Source organism: Lemur catta, unplaced genomic scaffold, assembly GCF_020740605.2.
Source record: "Lemur catta isolate mLemCat1 unplaced genomic scaffold, mLemCat1.pri scaffold_65_ctg1, whole genome shotgun sequence".
Taxonomy (NCBI): domain Eukaryota; kingdom Metazoa; phylum Chordata; class Mammalia; order Primates; family Lemuridae; genus Lemur; species Lemur catta.
Window position 1 is genome coordinate 256,740 of NW_025423864.1, and position 15,231 is coordinate 271,970.

Sequence of the window (15,231 nt, forward strand, 5' to 3'; positions counted from 1 at the left end):
TTTGGGTTAGGGTTAGTGTTTGGGGTTCAGTTTAGTGTTATGGGTAGGGTTAGGTTTATGGTTAGTGTTAGGGGTTAGTGTTAGGGTTAGGGGTAAGGTTTAGGGTAAGGGTTAGAGTTAGGGGTTATGGTTAGAGTTAGGGAAAAATGTTATGGTTAGGGTAAGGGCTAGGTTTATGTTTAGGGTTAAGGTTAGAATTAGGATTAGGGTTAGGGGTTAGGGTTAGGGTTAAGATTAGGGTTAGCATTAGGGTTAGGGTTACAGTTACTTTTAGAGGTAAGGGCTTTTAGGGTTAGAATAATGGTTAGGGTTAGTGTCATTGTTAGTATTAGGGGTTAGGGTTACTAGGCTTATTGTTAGGTTTAGGGATAATGTTAGAGTTAGGGCTAGGGCTAGGTTTAGGGCTAGGGTTAGAATTAGGGTTTGGGCTAGGACTAGGGTTAGTGTGAGGGTTAATGTTAGGTCTTGTTTTAGGTTTAGGGTTAGGGATTAGGGCTAGGGTTAAGGTTAGGCGTTAGGGTTAGAGTTAGTGGTTAGGGTTACAGTAAGGATTAGTTATAGGTGTTAGGGTTAGGGTTAGAGGTTATGGTAAGGTTTAGGGTTAGCAGTTAGTGTTAGATTTAGGGTTAGGTTTTAGAGATTAGTGTTAGGGTTAGGGTTAGGGTTAGCCGTTAGGGGTTAGGGTTAGGGTTAGGGTTTGGTTTAAGTTTAGGGTTTGGGTTTAGAATTAGGGTTAGGGTTTAGGCTTAGGGTTAGGGTTACGGATTAGGGTTATGGTTAGGGTTTAGGGTTGGGGTTAGTGGTTATTGTTAAGGTGATTTTTAGGGTTAGGGTTGTGTTAGGGTTAGGGTTAGAGGTGAGGGTTAGGGTTAGTGTTAAGGGGGTAGGTTTAAAGTTAAGGGTTATTTTTAAAGTAGGCTTACGGTTAGTGTTTAGCATTAGGGTTAGGTTAGGTTCAGGTTCAGGGTTTTGTGTTAAGGTTAGCATTATGGTTAGGGTTTAGGGTTAGTGTTATGGTTAGGGTTAGTGTTAGGTTTAGGCTTAGGCTGACGTTTTGGGTTAGGGTTAGGGTTAGGATTATGGTTGGTTTTAGGGTTTAGGGGTAGGGTTACTGTTAGGGTTAGCATTTACGGTTATGATAGTTTTAGGTTAGTGTTAGAGTTGTGTTAGATTTAGGATTAGCGATAGGGATTAGGGTTAGGGTTAGTGTTAGTGGGTTAAGGTTACGGTTAAGGTTGGAGTTTGGTTTAGAATCAGTGTTCTTGTTAATGTTATAGTTAGAGATAGGGTTAGGTTTAGGGTTAGTGTTAAGTGTTAGGTTTAGGTGTAATAGTAACTGTAGTATTTAGGGTTTAGCGATAAGGTAATGTTTAATGGTTATTCTTCGGGTTAACTGTTAAGGTTATGGTTAGTGGATTGGGGTTCTGGGTTAGGGATAGTGTTAAGGTTAGGGGTTAGGGGTTATGGTTGGGGTTACCATTAGGGTTAGGGGTTTAGTTTTAGGTTTAGTGGTAAGGGATTGGATTAGGTTTAAGGTTAGGGGTTAGTGTTAGGGTTAGGGTTATGGGTTAGGGTTAATTTAAGGGTAGGGGTTAGGTTTAGGTTTAGAGTTAATGTTAGAAGTAGGGTTAGGGATAGGTGTTAGGTTTAGGGTTAGGGTTAGCAGTTAGTGTTAGGTTTAGGGGTAAGTGATAGGGTTAGGTTTAGGGTTAGGGGTTAGTGTTAGGGTTAGGGGTTAGGTTTATGGTTAAGATTATGTTTAAAGGTTAGGTTTAGGGTTCAGGTTAGTGTTATGGGCTAGTGTTAGTGTTAGGGTTAAGGTTAAGGTTAGGGTTAGTGTTAGGTTTATGGTTAGGGTTTACCGTTAGGGTTATTGTAAGATGGTTAGGTTTAGAGTTAAGGGTTACTTTTAGGGTTAGGGTTACGGTTAAGGTTTAGGGTTAGGGGTAGTGTTAGGTTTAGTGTTAGGATTTAGTGTTAGGGTTAGGGTTAAGGTTAGGGTTAGTGTTAGGGTTTAGGTTTAAGGTTACGGTTAGGGTTAGTGTTAGGGTTTGGCTTAGGCTTAGGCTTAGGCTTAGGGTTATTGTTAGGGTTAAGGTTTAGAGTTATGATAGGGTTAGTTTAGGGTTAGGGTTAGGGTTAGTGTTAGGGGCTTAGGGTTAGTGTTAAGGTTAGAAGTTTGGGTTTGGGGTAGTGTTTTGGTTAGGTTTGTGGTTAGGGATAGGGTTAGGTTTAGGTTTAGTGTTAGGTGTCAGTGTTAAGTTTAGGGTTATCGTTAGGGTTAGGGGTAGTGTTAAGTGTTAGGTTTAGGGTTAATGGTTAGGGTAGCATTTACAGTTAAGGGTTAGGGTAAGGTTTAACAGCTAGTCTGAGGGTTAACTTTTAGGTTTAGGATCAGTGGTTTCGGATTTGGGGTTAGGGATAGAGCTTGGTTTAGTATTAGGGTTTGCTGTTTAGTTTTATGTTTAGGGGTAAGGGATAGGGTTAGGTTTAGGGTTAGGGGTTAGTGTTTGGGTTAGGTTTAGAGTTATGAGTTAGGGTTAATGTTAATGGTAAGCATTAGGCTTAGGGTTAGCGTTAGTATTAGAAATAGGGTTAGAGATAGGTATTAGGTCTAGGGTTAGGGTTAGGGGATAGTGTTCAGGTTATGGTTAGGGATAGACGTTAATGCTTAGAGTTGTTAGGGTTTGGGTTAGGGTTATGGGTAGGGTTTGGTGTTAGGATTAGGCTTACGGTTACGGTTGGGTTTAGGGTTAGGGGTTAGGGTTAGAGCTAGGGTTAGGGTTAGAGCTGGGGTTAGGTTTAGGGTTAGGCATTAGGGTTAGTGTTAGAGTTAGGCATAGAGTTTAGGGTTAGGGTTAGGTTTAGGGGTTAGAGTTAAGGTAAGGGTTAGGGTTAGTGGTTATGTTTATGGTTTGGGTTAGTGTTAGGGTTTCTGGTTAGGGTTAGAGTTTAAAGTTAGGTTTACGGTTTGGGTAAGAGCTAGGATTACTGTTAGGGTTAGAATTAGGGATTAATGTTAGGGATTAGAGCTAGAGTTCTGTATAGGGTTAGGGTTAGTATTAGGATTAGGTTTAGGTTTAGGTGTTAGGGTTAGGGTTAGGGTTAGGATTAGGGTTACTGTTAGGGGTTAGGGCTTTTAGGGTTAGGGTAATGGTTAGGGTTAATGTTAAGGTTAGTATTAGGGATTAGGTTTGTTAGGGATGGGGTTAGGTTTTTTGTTAATGTTAGTGTTAGGGCCAAGGCTAGGGTTAGGGCTAGGGCTAGAACTAGGGCAAGGGCTATGGTTAGGTCTAGAGCTAGGTCTAGGGCTATTGTTAGGTCTAGGGCTAGGGCTAGGGTTAGAGCTATGGTTACAGGTAGGGCTAGGATTAGGGTTAGGTTTATGGGTTACAATTAGAGTTAGGATTAGGTGTTATGGTTAGAGTAACCTTAAGGGTCTGTGGTTAGAATTAGGGTTAGGCATTAGGGATAGGGGTAAGGGTTAGCGTTAGGGTTAGGGTTAGGGTTTAGGGTTAGGGTTTATGGTTAGGGCTAGTGTTAGGGTTAGGATTAGGATTAGGGGTAAGTGGTAAGGTTAGGGGATAGGGTTAGGTTTAGGTTTGGGGTTAGGGATAGAATTAGGGTTAGAGTGAGAGTTTAGGTTTAGTGTTAGTGTTAGGGCAAGGTTTAACAATTATTCTTACGGTTAACTGTTAGGGTTAGGGTTTGAGGTTTGGTGTTAGGGTTTAGGGTTTGTTTTAAGGTTAGGGGTTAGGGTTAGGGTTTGGGGTTAGTGTTAGGGTTAGGGGTAAGTGACAGGGTTAGGTTTAGGGTTAAGTGTTAGTGTGAAGGTTAGGGATTAGGGTGAGGGTTTTGGTTAAGATTCGGTTTAAGGTTTGGGTTTAGGGTTCGGGTTAGGATTAGGGGCTAGTGTTTGGATGAGGGTGAGGGTTAGGGGTTAGGGTTAGGATTAAGATTAGTCATACTGTTAGGGTTACAGTTAAGGGTTAGGGTTAGGTTTAGGTTTAAGCTTAGGGTTAGAATTAAGGTTAGGGATAGGGGTTATGGTTAGGGGTTTTGGTTAGTGTTACAGTTACCGTTAGGTTTAGGGTTAGGGGTCAGGGTTAGGTTTAGGATTCGGGATAGGGTTTGGGGTAATGGTTAGTGTTAGGGTTAGCATTTGGGGTTAGGTTTAGCGTTATGGTTAGGGTTAGGTTTAGGGTTATGGTTAGGATTAGGTGTTAGGGTAAGTGTTATGTTCAAGAGTTAGTGTTAGGGTCAGGGTTAGTTGTTAGGGGTCAGGGTTGTTAGGGTTCAGGTTTGGTTTATGGTTAGCATTAAGGTTTGGGGTAGGTTTAGGGTTATGGGTTAATGCTGTTAGGTTTATGGTTATGGTTAGGGTCAGTGTTAGGATTAGTATTAGCTGTTAGGGTTGTTAGGGTTAGGGTTAGGGTTAGGGATAGTGTTAGGGTTAGGGCTATGGCTAGCGTTAAGGCTAGGGCTAGGGCTATGTCAAGGGCTAGGGTTAGGGCTAGGGCTAGGGCTGCTGTATGCAGGGTCGAGACTGGGAGCATGGCTGGTAATCCACTCCGTTGTACCCAGGTCATGGGACCCTGGCTGTCATGTGTGACACAGGAGTGGAGCGTCATCTCACGCATGGCATGTGTTGGTTGTAGGCTTGCTTATATCTGTGAATGGAAGAAGTGTGAGAATTACATTTAGGGTTAGGGTAATGGGTTAAAATTATGGTTAGGGGTAGGTTCTGTGGTTAGGGTTAAAGTTAGGGTTTAGAGTTAGTGTTGGGGGTTAGGGTCAGGCGTTAAGTTTAGGGTTAGGGGTTAGGGTTAGTGTTAGGGCTTAGATATAGCAGTCCTCTGTAAGGGCAGAGGACCTGTCTAGTCTATGGTGACAGGGATGCAGACAGGATCACCGCAACACCACACCGTTGTACCCTGAGCCATTGGCCCTGACCCTCATGCATGACTCAGGGAGCAACTAATCTCACGCATGGCATGGCTGTGTTGTAGGCTTGCTTAACTCTGAGAATGGAAGAAGTATGAGAATTAGGGTTAGGGTTTTGGGGTTAGGGGTTAGGGTTAGGGGAGAGGGCTTAGGGATCGGGGTTAGTGTTAGGATTAGGGGTTAGGTGTTAGGTTTAGGGGATAAGGTTAAGGTTAGGTCTAGCATCAGGGGTTGGTGTTAGGGTTAAGGTTAGTTTAAGGATTAGGATTAGGGGTAATGGTTAGGGTTAAAGTTAAGTTTAAAGGTTAGTGTTAGGGTTAACGGTTATGGTTAATTTTAGGGTTAAGTGTTATGGATAGGGTTAGGGTTAAGAGTTAGGGTCTTAAGAGTTAAGGTTTGGGTTAAGAGTTAGTGTTAGGGTTAGTTTTTAGGGTTAAGCGTTAGGATTAGGGTTAAGGGTTAGGGTTAGTGTTGGGTTAAGCGTTAGTATTAGGGTTAAAGCTTAAGGTTAGGGCTAGGGTTTGGTTTAGGGTTAGGGTTAACGGTTAGGGTTAGGTTTATGGTTAAGGTTTTTGGTTAGGGTTAGGGTTAGGGTTAAGTATAGGGTCAAGTGTTACAGTTAGGGTTAGGATTAACAGTTAGTCTTAGGGTTAAGTTTTAGGTTTATGGGTTTCAGGTTACGGGTTAGGGTTTTTGTTAGGGTTAGGGGTTAGGCTTTGGGGTTAGTGTTAGGTTTAGGGGTTACGTGTTAGGTTTACGGGTTAAGGTTAGGGTAGGTTTCAGGATTAGGGGTTAATGTTCAGGTTAGGTGTTAGGGTTAGTGTTAAGGGTTAATATTCTGGTTAAGGGTTAGGGTTGGGGTAAGGTTTAAAGTTTAGTGTTAGGGTTAAAGTTTATGGTTAGGCTTAGGGTTAAGGGTGAGTTTTAGGGTTAAGGTTGGAGGTTGCGTTTAGGTTTAGGGTTAGGATTAGGGTTAGCATTAAGGCTTATGGTGAGGGTTAACGGTTAGGACTAGGGTTAAAGGTTAGGTTTAGGGTTTAGAGTTAGTGTTAAGGTTTCAGGTTAGTGTTAGGTTTGGTATTAAGGGTTATTTTTAGGGTTAGATATTCGGATTAAGTTTAGGGTTCATGGTTAGGGTTAGGGTTAGGGGTTAGGGTTAGGGTTAAGGGACAGGGTTAGGTATAATGATTTTGGTTACAGTTAGGGTTAACGGTTAGAGTGAGGTTTAATGGTTAGTCTTAGGGTTAAGTGTTAAGTTTAGGTTTAGGGGTTTGGGGTTAGGAGTTAGTGTTAGTGTGAGCATTAGGGTTTAGGTGTTAGGGTTAGGGTTATGCCTTAGGGTTAGGTTTAGTGTTCTCGGTTAGTGTTAGGGTTAGGACTAGGGGTTAATGTTCGGGTTAGGAGTTAGAGTTAGGATTAGGGTTAAGAGTTTGTGTTAGGGATACGGTTAAGTGTTAGGCTTAGGGTTAAGGTTTAGGGTTAGGGTCAGGGGTTAAGCGTTAGTGTTAGTTTTGGCAGTTAGGGTTCAGGGTTAGAATTAGGGTTAAAGGTTAATGTTAGGATTAAGGTTAAGGGTTAGTATTAGGGTTAAGGTTTGTGTTAGTGTTAGGGTTAAGGGTTAGGTTTAGGGTTATCGGCTATGGTTAGCTCTGGGTTTAAGGATTTGGGTTAGGGTTTGTGGTTTAGTTTTAGGGTTAGCTTCAAGGTTTCAGGTTATGCTTAGTGTTAGAGTTAAGTGTTATGGTTAGGCTTAGTGGTTAAGGTTAGGATCAGGGTCCACGGTTAGTGTTGGGGTAAGAGGTTAAGGTTAGGGTTAGGGTTTAGGGTTAAGGTTAGGTCTAGGCTTTAGGGTAAGGTTTAGGGTTTAGCTGTTATGGTTATAACTTGGAGTTAGGGTTAGAATCATGGGATAGGCATTGTTGTCAATGTAATTGTTATGCATTACGGTTAGGTTAAGGGGTTAAAATTAAGGCTATTGTTAGGTTTACATGTTAAGGTGACAAATAGGGTTAGATTAGGTGTTATATTTAGGGTTAGGATATGGGTTAGGGGTACTGATTATGATTAGGGCATGGGCTCTGTCTGCACTGGGGGTGGTTAGGGTGCTGGGATTGTCGCCAGGAACCCACTCTATCATACCTTGGTTATGAGTCCCTGGGTTTCCTGCAGGACACAGTGACAGAGCCTCCTTTCACCCATGGCATGCAAGGATTGTAGGCTTTCTTAACTCTGAGAAAGCAAGAAGTCTGAGAATTAGATGTAGGGTTAGGATTATGGTTAGGATTAGGGATTAACGTTACTGTTAGGGTGAGGGCTTAGAGTTAGTGGTTAGGGTTAGGGCTAGAGATGTTGTAAGTGGTAGTGTTAGGCTTAAGGCTGTCATTAGGGTTAGGGTTAGGGTTAGTGTTTTACAGTTACTGTTATGGTTTAGGTACTACTGTTATGCTTATGAGTTAGGGTTAGATTTAGGGGTTAGAGGTTGGGTTTAGCATTAGCGTTAGGGTTAGGGTTAGGGTTAGCAATAGGGTTAGACTTAGGTGTTAAGGTTAGGGTTAAGGGTAGCGGTTAAGATTAGGGATTAGGGTTAATGCATGGGCTTTATCTGCTCTATGCCAGGTGGGGAACATGGAGCATCACCGGGACCCCACTCCATTGTACCCAGGGCATGGGACCCTGCCTCTCTCTGGGGATACTGGGGCGGATCCTCATCTCATGCATGGCTTGGGTTGGTTGTAGGATTCCTTATCTCTGCGAATGGAAGTTGAGAATTACATTTAGGAATAGGATAAGGGGTTAGGATTACCATTAGGGTTAGGGATTAGGAGTAGGTTTAGGGGATAATGTTAGAGTTAGAGGTTAGGGTTAAGGTTAGGGTTTAGAGTTATGTTTGGGGTTTATGGTCCGGGGTTAGGTTTAGGGTTAGGTGTTAAGGTTAGTGTTAGGGCTTAGATTTAGAGGTTAGTTTAAGGCCACAGGACCTGTCTATCTATAGTGAGAGCAGGCAGGGTCGCTGCAACACCACTCCATCGTACCCTGGGCTTAGGGCCCTGACTGTCATGCAGCACTCAGGCGGAGCCTCGTCTCATGCATGGCATGGCTGGATTGTAGCCTTGCTTAACTCTGAGAATGGAAGAAGTGTGAGAAACAGGGTTACGGTTTGGGTTAGGGGTTAGGAGTTAAGGGTTGGGGTTAGTATGAGGGTTAGGGATTGGTTTAGGGTTAGCGGTTAGTGTTTGGGTTAGGATTAGGGGTTTGCGTTATGGTCAGGTGTAAGGGTTAGGATTAGGGTTAAGAGTTAGGGTTAGGGTTACGGTTAAGTGTTAGCGTTAAGGTTTAGGGTTAGGGTCAGGGTTAACGGTTAGGGTCAGTGTTAACGGTTAGGGTTGGGATAAGCGTTAGAATTAGGGGTTAGGGTTAAGGATTAGGATTAGGATTAAGGGTTAAGGTTAGGGTTAGGGTTAAGGGTTAGTATTAGTGTTAAGGGTTTCTGTTAGGGTTTGGTTTGAGGGTTAAGTTTAGGGTTAATGGTTAGGGTTAGGTTTAGGGTTAAGGGTTAGGATTAGGGTTTGTGGTTTAGTTTTAGGGTTAGGTTTAAGGGTTCAGGTTAGGGTTAGTGTTAGAGTTAAGCATTATGGTTAGGCTTAGCGGTTAGGGTTAGGATCAGGCTTCAGGTTTAGTGTACGAGGTTAGAGTTAGGGTTAAGGGTTAGGGTTAGGTTTACGTTTAGGTCTAGGCCTTAGGGTAAGGTTTAGAGTTTAGGTGTGACGTTTATGGGTAGGAGTTAGTGTTAGAGTTATGGGATAGGGGTTGACTTCAGGGTAAGTCTTATGCATTAAGTTTAGTTTATGGGATTATTGTTAGGGTTAGGGTTACATTTATGTGTTATGGTGAGCTTTAGGGTTAGGTCTTATATTTAGGGGTAGGGTTATGGGCTAGGGGTAGTGTTTATTATTACGGCATGAGCACTAGCTAACTAGGGTGGTGAGTTGGGGGGCTGGGATTGTCTTCAGGAACGTACTCTATCATACACTGGATATAGCCCCGTGGGTTTTATGCAGGACACAGTGGCAGAGCCTCCATTCAGGCATGACATGCGAGGATTGTAGGCTTGTTTAACTCTGAGAATGGAAGAGTCTGAGAATTAGATTTAGGGTTAGGATTATGATTAGGGTTAGGGATTAACATTAGTGTTAGGGTGAGGGCTTAGTGTTAGGGGTTAGTGTTAGGGTTAGGGCGATTGCTGGTTATGGTTAGGGCTAGAGACGTTGTAAGTGGTAGTGTTAGGCTTAGGGTTGCCATTAGGGTAAGGGTTACAGTTAGTGTTTTACAGTTAGTGTTATGGTTTAGGTACTATGGTTATGGTTACAAGTTAGGGTTAGAGTAAGAGATTAGAGGTTTGGTTTAGTGTTAGGGTTAGGGTTAGTGTTAGCAGTAGGGTTAGGTTTAGATATTATGGTTAGGGTTAGTGGTAGCGGCTAGGCTTAGGGATTAGGGTTAACGCGTGTGCCCTATCTGCTCTATGCTGCGTTGGGAACAGGGAGCATGATCGGGACCCCACTCCATTGTACCCAGGGCATGGGACCCTGCCTCTCACTTGGGATACTGGGGTGGAGCTCATCTCATGCATGGCTCGGGTTGGTTGTAGGCTTGCTTATCTCTGTGAATGGAAGAAGTGTGAGAATTACATTTAAGATAAGTGTAAGGGATTAAGAATATGGTTAGGGTTAAGGATTAGGAGTAGGTTTAGGTTTTAGGGTTAAGATTAAGGGTTCATGTTAAGGTAGGATTTAGAGTTAGTGTTGGGGGTTAGGCACAGGGGTTACGTTTAGTGTTAGGTGTTAGGGTAAATGTTAGGGCTTAGATGTAGTGGTTAGTTTAAGGGCACAGGACCTGTCTATCTATGGTGAGAGGGGGGCGGGCAGGGTCACTGTGACACCACTCCATCGTACACTGGGTCTAAGACCCTGACTGTCATGCAGCACTCAGGCGGAACCTCGTCTCATGCATGGCATCGCTAGATTCCAGGCTTGTCTAACTCTGAGAATGGAAGAAGTGTGAGAATTAGATTTAGGGTTAGGGGTAGGGTTAGGGTTAGGGCTTCGGGTTTGGGTTAGGGGTCAGGGGTTAGGGGTAGCATTAGGTGTTAGTGTTAGCATTAGGGTTATGGTTAGGTGTTATGTTTAGGGTTAGGGTCAGGGTTTAGGGTTATGGATTCAGGTTAGGACATGGGCCCTATCTGATCTATCAGTGGTGGGCAACTGGGAAGATCGCCTGGGCCCCACTCCATTGTACACAGGGCATGGGCCCCTGCCATTCATGTAGGCTACAGGGTCAGACCTTCATCTCACACATGGCATGGGTGGATTGTAGGCTTCCTTAACTTTTAATATTGAAGAAGTTGGAGAGTTACATTGGGGTTAGGGTAAAGGGTAAGGATTAAGGTTAGGATTAAGAGTTCAGGACTAGGATTAGGTTTAGGGATTATGGTTAGAGGTTAGAATTAGGGTTAAGGTTACAGTTACAGTCAAGGATTAGAATTATGTTTAGTAGTTAGGTTTAGGTTTAGTGTGAGGGGTTATGTTTAGGATTAGGGATTAGGGTTACTGTTAGGATTTAGGTTCATGGGTTACTGTTAGGGCTAGGGATTCGTGTTAGTGTTAGCTTAGGTTTAATGATTAGTGTCAGTGCACAGGCCCTGTCTACTCTATGGGGCACTGCGGTTGTGGAGCGTGGGTGCGTCCCCCCTCCATCATACCATGGGTCTTGGGCTCTGATCGTCACGCAGGACTCAGGCAGAGCCTCATCTCACACATGGCATGGCTAGATTGCAGGCTTGCTTAAGTCCTAGAATGGAAGAAGTGTGAGAATTATATTTTGGGTTAGGATTAGGGTTAGGGTTTAGGTTTAGGGTAAAGGGTTAGGGTTAGGAATATCATTAGGGTTAGGGGCTAACAGTGTTAGTGCTAGGGTTTAGGGTTAGGGGTTAGGGTGAGGGTCATTGTTCGGTTAGGGTTAGGGCTAGGTTCACTGTAAGGGGTAGGGTTAGGGTTAGGGATGTGGTTAGGGTAAGTGTTAGGGATAGCGTTTTAGGGTTAGTGTTAGTGTTTATGTATTATGGTTTTGGTTACAGGTTTTTCTCAGTGTTAGGGGTTAGGGGTTGGGGTTAGGGTTAGGGATGAGGGTTAGTTTGAAAGGTTAGGGTTAAGCTGAGGGTTAGGTTTAGTTTATAGGTTTAGCATTATGCTTAGGGTTACTGGTTAGAGTGAGGGATTAGGATGAAGTCATGGGCCCTATATGCTCTATGCGGGGTCGGGACTGGGAGCATAGCCGGGACCGCACTCGGTTGTACCCAGTTGATGGGACCCTGTCACTTATGTGGGATACACGGGAGGAGCGTCATCTCACACATTGCATGTGTTGGTGGTAGGCTTGTTTACTTCTGCGAATGGAATCAGTGTGAGAATTACATTTAGAGTTAGGGTAACTGGTTAGGATTATGGTTAGGGATAGGGTCTGTGGTTAGGGTTAAGTTTAGGGTCTAGAGTTAGTGTTGGGTGTTAGGGTCAGGGGTTAAGTTCAGGGTTAGGTGTTAAGGTTAGTGTTAGGGCTCAGATTTAGTGGTTGGTTTGAGGGCACAGGACCTGTCTAATCTATGGTGAGAGAGGTACGGAGAGAATCGCCATGACACCACCCCGATTTACCCCTGCATTAGGCCCAGACCTACATGGAAGACTCAGGCGGAGCTCATCTCATGTATGGTATGGCTGGATTTTAGACTTGATTAACTCTTAGAATGGAAGAAGTGTGAGAATTAGGGTTAGGGTTAGGTTTAGGGGTTTGGGGTTAGGGAATAGGGTTAGTGGTAGGGTTAGGGATTAATGGTTAGGGTTAATGTTAGGGTCAGGATTAGTGTTAGGGTGAGGGTTAGGGTTGGGGTTAGGTTTAGGGTTAGGGGTTAGTGTTATGGCTAGGGGTTAGGGTTAGGGTTAGGGTTGTTTGTAGGGTTGTGGTTAGGGTTAATGGTTTAGGGTTAGGGTTAGGGTTTAGGTGTTACAGTTATGGCTAGGAGGTAGTGTTACAGTTAGGATTAGTTTTAGGGCTTAAGGTTAAGTTTAGCATTAGGGTGGGGGTTGCGGTTAGGGTTAGGGTTTAGGGTTAGAGTTGTGGTTGGGGTTAGGGTTGGGGTTGGGGTTAGGTTTAGGTTTAGGGTTAGGGGTTGGAGTCCGGGTGTAGGTTGGGATTGGGGTTAGGGTTCAAATTAGGGGTTAGGGTTTGTGTTAGGCATTAGGTCAATCCTACAATCCACCTCTTTATAGTGGCTTTCTCTCCGTGAATGTAAGGGTTCTTGTTTATGACTCCTCTCAGGCTAAGAGTTACCCACTTCCTAAGAAATGACTTTCTTCATTGTGTTTGACAGAACCTCTCACATTTCTTCCACTCTCAGAGTTAAGCAAGACTACAATCCAGCCATGCTATTTGTGAGATGAAGCTCCGCCCATGTCCTGTGTGACAGTCAGGGCCTCATGGCTAGGGTATGCTGGAGTGGAATCCCTGTGACGCTCTCCATCCCTGAGCCCTCATAGAGTAGACAGGGCTCGAGCCTAAACCTAAATGTTAAACCTAAGCACTAACCCTAAACATAATCCTCACCAAACTGTTGACTCTAACCCCTAACACTAAACTTAACGGTAATTGCTCACCCTAACCCTAACTCCTAAAAATAATCCTAATTCCTAACCCTAACCCTAACCCCTAACTCTATTCCTAACCCAATTCCTAACTCCTAACCCTAACCCTAAATCTAAATCTCATACTTCTTCCATTATCAGAGATAAGCAAGCCTACAATATCCTCATGCCAAGCGTGAAATGAAGCTGCACCCTTGTGTTCCACATGAAAGGCAGGGATCCTTGCCCTCCATACGATGGAGTCGGGACCCAGAAATTCTCCCAGTTCCTGACTCCCCGCCATAGAGCAGACAGTGTCCATTCCCTAACCCTAAACCCTAGCTCTCACCCATCACTCTAATCCTACCCATACCACCTAATCCTAACCCTAATGCTAACACCAAACCCTAAACCTAACCCTAAAAGTAATCCTAACCCTAAGCCCAAACCCTATCCCTTAACACTAACACTAACCCCTATTTATAACCGTAACACCTAAACTCTAACACTAACTTAAAAACTCCCACCCTAACCCTAACACTATCGAAACCACTAACCTTATCCTTAACCCTAAAAACAACCTTAACCCTAACAATGACCCTAACAGTAACACTAAACCATAACCCTAACATTAACCCTAGCCCTACCCCTAAACTCTACCCCTAACAGTTAACCCTAACCTTAACCGTAACACTAAACCTTAACCCTAACCCCTAACACAAAACCTAACCCCTAACCGGAACCCTAACAACAATCCTAATTTCAACCCCAACCCCAACCCCTAACCTTAACCCTAACCCTAATTCTCACACTTCTTCCATTCTCAGAGTTAAGCAACCTTAAAATCCAGCCATGCCATGCGTGAGATGAGGCTCCACCTGAGCCTTGATAGTAGGTCTGGGCCCAAGGCAAGCGTACAATCATGTGGTGTCACGGCGACCCTCTCCACACCCCTCTCACCATAGATTAGACTGGTCCTGTGCACTTAAACTAACCATTAAATCCAAGCCATAACACTAACCCTAACACCTAAACCTAAAGCTAACCCCTGACCCCAATCCCCAACACTAACTCTGAACCCTAACCTTAACACTAACCACAGACCCTATCCCTAACCATAATCCTAACCCATTATCCTAACCCTAAATGTAATTCTCACACTTCTTCCATTCGCAGAAATAAGCAAGCCTACAACCAACCCATGCCATGTGTCAGATGATGCTCTGCCCCTGTGTTCCACATGAGAGCCAGGGTCCCATGACCTGGGTACAACGGAGTGGGGACTCTGCGATGCTCCAAGTCTCGAGCCCAAATAGAGCAGATAGGGCCCATGCCTTAACGCTAATCCCTAACTCTAACCCATAACCCAAGCCTAATGCTAAACCAACCCCCTAAACCTAACTGTAAGCTTAACCCTAACATCTCAAACTAACCCTCATCCCTAACCCTAAACCTAGCCACAACCCCTAACTGTAACATGAACCCATAACCAAAACCATAATACCTAACCACCAACACTAACCCCAACGCTATCCCTAACCCATACCCTAACCACAACCCTAACCGTAACCCTAATCCTGTAATCCTGTACAATGAACCTGGCCCTAACCTTAATCAAACAATGACCCTAACCCTAAAGCCTAGCCCTAACACTAACGTTAGCCCCTAACCCTGATATTTCTAACCATAACTTTTTACCTTAAACCTAAACCCTAACCCTAATCCTAACCCTAAATCTAATTATCATACTTCTTCAATTCTAGGAGTTAAGCAAGCCTACAATCTAGTAATGCCATGCGTAAGATGAGGCTCTGTCTGAGTCCTGCGTGACAGTCAGAGCCAAGGCCCAGGGTATGATGGAGTGGGAATGCAACCACACTCCACACCCCCAGTGCCCCACAGATTAGACAGGGCCTGTGTCCTGACACTAATAATTAAACCTAAGCTAATACTAACGTGAACACCTAGCCCTAATGGTAACCCAGGAACCTAACTCCTAATAGTAACCCTAATCCCGAAACCTAAACATAACCCCTCACTCTAAACATAAACCTAACTACTAAACATAATCCGAATCTCTAACCATAACAGTAAATCTATCCCTAATTCTAACCTCTAACCGTAACCCCTAAACTTAATCCTGGTCCTTAACACCCAGTGCTAACCTTAATCCTAACCCCTTACCCTAACGCCAAATCTAATTCTCAGACTTCTTCAGTTTGCAAAGTTAAGGAAGCCTACAATCCACCCATGCCATGCGTGAGATGAGGCTCTGCCCTTGTGTCCTACATGAAAGGCAGGGCCCATGCCCTGAGTACAATGGAGTGGGGACCCGGCTATCTTCCCTTTTCCCCACCACTGATAGATCAGATAGGGCCCATGTCCTAACCCAAATCCGTAAACCTAACCCCGGGCTCTAACCCTAAACATAACACCTAACCCTATCCCTAAGGTTAACCCTAACACATAATGCTAACCCTGACCCCTGACCCTAACCCTAACCCAAAACTTAAACCCTAACCTTAACCCTACCCTTAACTCTAACCCTAAATCTAATTCTCACACTTCTTCCATTCTCAGAGTTAAACAAGCCTACAATCTTCCCATGCCATGCGTGAAA